Consider the following 6826-nt stretch of genomic DNA (forward strand, 5'->3'; position numbering starts at 1 on the left):
TGTCATTTCTATTTCCTCATAAAGCATACTGGCAATTATTATGTTACAGTCCAAAAGGGAAGACTCTCCTGACACTAATGGAGAAATAATTTGCTGTAGAAAGGCTGACAGATCTCCATTTAAAATTTTTGTTTGCAGTATTCCTTCTAGTTCTATCTCTATATGATATCTGGATGATAGGCTTGATTTAATCTCTCAAAAAGCTTTCCTAAATTTCTTTTCCCTCCTACATTCTACCTTGTCCTGGGTGGCCTTTCATTTCATTAGCTAGTGTTTTATTTGGACTCCCATGACCCACCTCACAGTTTGTGTGGAAGCGAGACAAGTGATGGATCAAGCCTCTATTTTTTTTATTTTATTGTCATTCTTATTATCAGTTCTGATTGTGAGGGTAGCCCCCATTTTGGAAGTAAGGAAACATGCACTTATCAAGCACCAACTATAGTGCTTTAGCGCCAGGTGTTTTATAAATATCTCATTTAATCCTCACAAGAACTCTGGAAGACAGGTGTTATTATTATCCCCATTTTATCAATGAGGAAACTGAGGCAGACAGAGGTTAAATGACTTGCTCAGAATTACTCACCTAATCAGGGTCTGAGGCTAGATTGAGCTCGTGTTCCCGACTCAAGGTCCACCATTCTATCCACTGTGCCACCTAGGTGCCTAGGAAAGGTAGGCTCCTTTTCAAAATAGAAAAAATTTTTAAGTATGGTATATTGTAATTCTTTTCACTTACATACTATATTAATAGGAATTTCTTGAAGCATTAATGCTTGCAGCCTTGCAAATCTGCTTGTAAAAAGTGCAATAGGTAGAGGTTTTTTTCCTTTTTTCTCAAACCTCTGGAAAAGGTTTTATCCTCTCCACTCTAAGATAATAATACCTCTGGTCAAAGTCATTCTCAAGATATATATTAGTATCTAAGTTGAGTAGACTGAATCCTTAAACAACCACCATCTCCCAATGTAACTGACCCCATATTATCTTTTTGTTGTTTGAACTTCATTCCAAAAAGGACCGTGACCTCAGGGAAGTGATGCCATGACTTGCAAGTGAATTCGATTTAGGTGAGGCAGGGCTGTGCAAAGTTACCAGCCTCACTCTCTCCTCAGGAGCCATCTGGGTCCAGTGGCAAGATACAGATCAGGATGATTGGAGATTGGCCTCCAATACAGTGAGAGACACTGCTTGGCCTTTTAAAGTTAAGGTCTTTCTCAGGTCTCAGTTTGACTGAGGTCATGGCCATTCAGAGATTAAAAATCTCCAGGTTTAAAATGAGGCAAAGAATGGCCTCTTTTACCTAGCCAAAAAAATTCAATCTGGGAGGGGAAGACCCTCAGGATTTCTGACCAAAACGGAAACAATTACTATTTACACTCACTCTGAGCCATCAGGGCCCAAACAATGACCAAGTGAGACTTGGGCTGAGACCTATGATTGGTCAATCAAGGAGAGCCCAAGTGAGGTTGAGTTTAAGGCATGGTGCTTAAGAAAGAAATCTAGCCTGGAAACCCCAAGATATCTTGCAAGTTTTCAGCAATCAGAATTTATATTCCTTTCAACAGAGCACCTGCAGGTAAGGGTATGATATTCTATGTAGAGAGAGGAGAGGAGGGAGAAAGAGGAGGGAAGGAAGGAAGGAAGGAAGGAAGGAAGGAAGGAAGGAAGGAAGGAAGGAAGGAAGGAAGGAAGGAAGGAAGGAAGGAAGGAAGGAAGGAAGGAAGGAAGAAAGGAAGAAGAAAGAAAGAAAGAAAGAAAGAAAGAAAGAAAGAAAGAAAGAAAGGAAGGAAGGAAGGAAGGAAGGAAGGAAGGAAGGAAGGAAGGAAGGAAGGGAAGGAAGGAAGGAAGGAAGGAAGGAAGGAAGGAAGGAAGAAGGAAGGAAGGAAGAAAGGAAGAAAAGAAAGAAAGAAAGAAAGAAAGAAAGAAAAAGAAAGAAAGAAAGAAAGAAAGAAAGGAAGGAAGGAAGGAAGAAAGAAAGAAAGAAAGGAATAAGGGATGGAGGGAGCTGCATTGCCCGACTGGAACTGGCCAGTTGGGTCCCCAGTGGGGCAGCTACTATATTATCTTTAGGTTAATTATGGAAATCAGCTCTTCCTGGGTGTCCCACGTGACAACAAGCATCTACATGTGAGGCTAGGTGGTGTCAAAAGTCACTTGTAAGTATGAAAAGTACTGTCCACAAGCTAAGTTCATGTGTTCTGACCAATTAGCAGTCAGGACAGACTGTCCTGAGAGCCCAGGCATGAAGTACCTGGCTAATACTCATATATCTTTAAGAACACTTGAAGATCAAAGCACCTCACTGATGAGGACTGATACCAAAACAGAAATTTGAAGTCTCAAATCTCATTGTTGCTAAAGACATTCTGCAATTTTCACATAGATCCAGGGACTCTCCCAGAATGAAGAAGAATGACTCATGACCAGAAGAAGAAATTTTATAGTCCCAGAGTAATGTGCTCTCCATCTGGAAGTCTCCAAATGGGCCAAGAGCAGCATCCACACTTTGGGCACTTGTAATCTGAGATCTGACTGACTGTAATTCATCTCTAAAGTAGCCCATTTCCTCTTTCAATAAATTGTACCAGAATGCACTTGAGTTGTGCCTTGGATTTAGCTTTTACTCTTAGTAGTGTGAGGTATATAATTATTCATTTAGAGAATATCAGTTCCTAAATGTTACAGAATGGGCAGGAGAGACTGATCACTTCTCTAACCCTTAAAATTAGACCCACAAACCTAGAATATAACTGTTTTGTGAGGCAATGGTGCTCACAATATTCCATCACCCCCTGTGTAGGATTACGCAAACAAGGTTATCATAGATTTAGAAAAAGAAGAGACATTAGAGGTCATCATGCCCAACCTCCCTCATTTTACAGATAAGGAAACTGAGGCAAAAGAGACAAGTGACTTGCCCAGGGTCTCACAGTGTCTGAGTTTGGATTTGAACCCAAGTCTTTCTGACTCTAAAATATATTTACCTATCCATTACACCATATTTTAAATAAGTGTTGCCCTTAGCCCTTATATGTCTGCTTTACAAGAAAACTCACAGAGACTCTAGTACCCAGCTAAGTCTTTCCTGCTGCCCCAGTTTTGGCCTCTATTTCCAGGAACTTTAACCTATATGTTTGGGTTCTCTCAGACACCCTAATTTTCCAATTCTTTAATCTCCTCAACTCCCATGACCTCCATTCCACCATAGCCCCACACAGTTTTGGCTACACTCTTGACCATGTCATCACCCACAAGTGTTTCACTTCCATGATTAAAAATTCTGAAATTTCATCTGATCATAACCTCCTGCCATTCAGTCTCTCCTGATGTCTTGCTCCTCCTAACCTTATTCTTCCCCTTCACCATGACCTCCAGTCTTTCTGTGCCTTGGTATTTTTTAAGCTTATTGTTCCTGCTATGCCTTCACTTTCTTCTCTTCCTATTGATATGAATTGATTGATTGTTGATCTTATTGGTAAACAGGTTAAAATTGTATTGCCATTTATTTTTTAATCCCTTCTCCTACTATGCTATTGATGCTCATGCCCTGCCAAACCCCATCCCTATATTTCTCATTCCATCTGCTTCCTCCTTTACAACTCATGTGCTACTAAGAAGAATTAGAGAAAGTCACAGAGCCAACTACATTAAAATTCATGTTATCTAATCTCAATGGGTCCCTCACAGAAACAAGCCAATTGATTCTTTATCCCACTTACCACAAAGGTTTTAAATCTTCTCTTCTATCCCTAAGCCTTCCATACCACCCCTCATTCTACTCTCTCATCTGAAGGCCTCATTTCAAACTTTTCTGAAAAAAAAATGAGGCTATTCACCATGAGATCCCTCTTTGCTCCTTTCCTATAGCTAAGTGGCATAGTAGATAGAGTGCCAGGTATGGAGTCAGGAAGACTCATCCTCCTGAGTTTAAATCTGGCCTCAGACATTAACCAGCTGTGTGACCCTGGACAAGTCACTTAACCCTATTTGTCTCAGTTTTCTCATCTGTAAAATGAGCTGGAGAAGGAAATGGCAAGTCACTCCAGTATCTTTGCTAAGAAAATTCCAAATAGGGTCAACATGAAGAGTCCAACATGATTGAAGAATGACTGAACAGCAGCATATCTTGAAACTTCTTGACATCATTTCCTAACCTTTACTCCTTTAATCCATTCTCTGATGAGAAGTGGTCATCACCAAGGACAACTCCATTATATAAACTCTTGATCATATCCTTTCCCATATCCTTTCTTGAAGATAACTCCCATGATCATTTTCTCTCTCTCTCTCTCTCTCTCTCTCTCTCTCAATTTCTCTCTCTCTCTCTCTCTCTCTCTCTCTCTCTCTCTCTCTCTCTCTCTCCTCTCTCTCTCTCTCATCTTTAGGCTCTCCTCAGTTATTGATTTGTTGATTTCTTTCCTGCTGCCTGAAAATATGACAAGTCTCCTTCATATGCAAAATCCTTTACTAGAAACTACCAACCACTGAAGCTATCATCCTTCTGCTCTCCTCTCTTTCTCAGCCAAATGCTAAGAAAAAAGTTCTCACACTCATTGTTTCCACTGTCTCCTCTCAGTCAGTTCTCAACCCTTTGCAATGTGGCTTCCAACCTCATCACTCCCGTAAACCTACTCCCTCCGAAGTTATTAATAATCATTTAGTTGCCAAGACTGATGACTTTTCCTCATTCTTCATGCTTCTTGACTTCTCTGACCCCTTTGACACTGCTGATTACCTTCTGCTAATCTTGGTGAAAATTTCATTTTCCTTCTCTCCTGGGTTGTTTTTTTTTTCTGATACTGTTCTCTCTTGGTTCTCTTTCTCCCTATCAGAATACTCCTTAGTCTCTTTTGCTGGTTCATCATTCACACTACACCTTTGAATTGTTCATGTACCACAAGACTGTGATCTGATCTCTCCTCTTTTCTCTTTATACACTGTCACTTGGTGGCCTCATTCTTTCCCAGGAGGCTGATGATCATCTCTATTCACTACCTGATCTATATATCCATGCCTAATCTCCCCCCTGAGTACCAGTTATGCAATCTACAAGTGCCTGTTGGGTATTGGATGTCCTATAGGTATCTCAGAGTCAACATGTCCAAAATAGAGCTCATGTTTTCTCTACCCCCTCTGCAAACTTATCCTTCTCCTAAATTTCCCTAGTTCTGTCATGGTACTCCCAACTTTCCAATCACCCAGGTTCCTAATTTTGGTATTATTCTCAACTCTTTGCTCCCCCTCATCCCACATATCTGATTGATTATCAAATCATGGCACTTCTACCCATGACTCCTAACTGTTGGTGTACCCTAAGTCTCTGTTCTGAGCTCTACTGAGTTGATTATCTGATTATACAAAATTCACAAATAACTCCCTTCTCAGTAGCTAGTCCTTTCCTGTCTTAGAATAGAGTTTGATTTTTTGTTATATTATTTGTGATTAGTTTTAATTAACTATTTTCTTTAAAAAAAAGCTTACATGAACTAATCTCAGCATTAAATAGCAATGTAAAAATTGTATAAAATATTAGCAAAGAAACTACAGGGAGCAGCTAGGTGGCATAGTGAATAGATCGCTGGCCTGGAGTCAGAAGGACCTGAGTTCAAATCCAGCCTCAGACACTAGCTAGCTGTGTGACCCTGGGCAAGTCACTTAACATCTATTGCCTCCAAAATAAAGACAAAATAAAAGCATGGGGCAGCTAGGTGGTGCAGTAAATAGAGCACTGGCCCTGGAGTCAGGAGGACCTGAGTTCAAATCTGGCCTCCGACCAAACACTTGACACTTACCAGCTGTGTGACCCTGGGCAAGTCATTTAACCCCAATTGCTGAAAGAAAGGAAGAAAGAAAGAAAGAAAGAAAGAAAGAAAGAAAGAAAGAAAGAAAGAAAGAAAGAAAGAAAGAAAGAAAGAAAGAAAGAAAGAAAGAAAGAAAGAAAGAAAGAAAGAAAACTACAGCCATATATCCAAAAGTTATGTACTATGACTAAGCTCAATTTATACAAGGGATGCAAGGATGCTGCAACATTATAGAAAAAAATACTGTAATTAATCACATAAGAAACAAAAATACATGATGAAATGAAAAGACCAGAGAGAATTTTTGACAAAAAATAGCACTCACTTATGATTTAAATTTTTAAAAAAACTTAAAAAGCATAAACATAATAGAGCCTTCATTCTCACAATTCAAAAGCATACATTTAAACTAAGAGCTAGCACTATTTGTAACAGAAAAACAGGAAGCTTTCCCAATTAGTACAGGGACAAGGCAAAAGTTCCCCTGTGAATCTATTACTATTGGACATAGTTGCAGAAATGTTTAGCTATAGCAATAAATCAAGAGAAATAAATGAAAAGTATAAACATCAACAAGGAGGAGACAGAATTATCCCAATTTGAAGATATCCAATCTACTTTGAAAACCTTAGTGTATTGAACTTTTTGGGAGGGGTGAGGCACTCAGGGTTAAGTGACTTGCCCAGGGTCACATAGCTATGAATTTTTTTAAAAAATAAAATAGCTTTCTGTAAAACAAATCCACAAAAGTCTTAAGAATTTCATACAGAACTAACACAAAATAGGTGGAGAAATTCCATGCAAAACAATTATATAATATACAAACTGTCTGGAATGTAATCTGCCAGGACATAGAGAGTATTTATTAAATGAAACTACAAAACTCTCTTTATAGACATAAAAAAAGACTTAAATAATTGGGAAGGTATCCATTGTTTATGGTTGAGCTGTACCAGCATAATAAACATAATGATGCCACCTAAAATAATTTTTAGGTTTAGTGCTTTACCAACCAAATTTTC

The sequence above is a fragment of the Phascolarctos cinereus genome, unplaced genomic scaffold, assembly GCF_003287225.1.
Source record: "Phascolarctos cinereus isolate Bilbo 61053 unplaced genomic scaffold, phaCin_HiC Scaffold_4;HRSCAF=312, whole genome shotgun sequence".
In the NCBI taxonomy this organism is placed as follows: Eukaryota; Metazoa; Chordata; class Mammalia; order Diprotodontia; family Phascolarctidae; genus Phascolarctos; species Phascolarctos cinereus.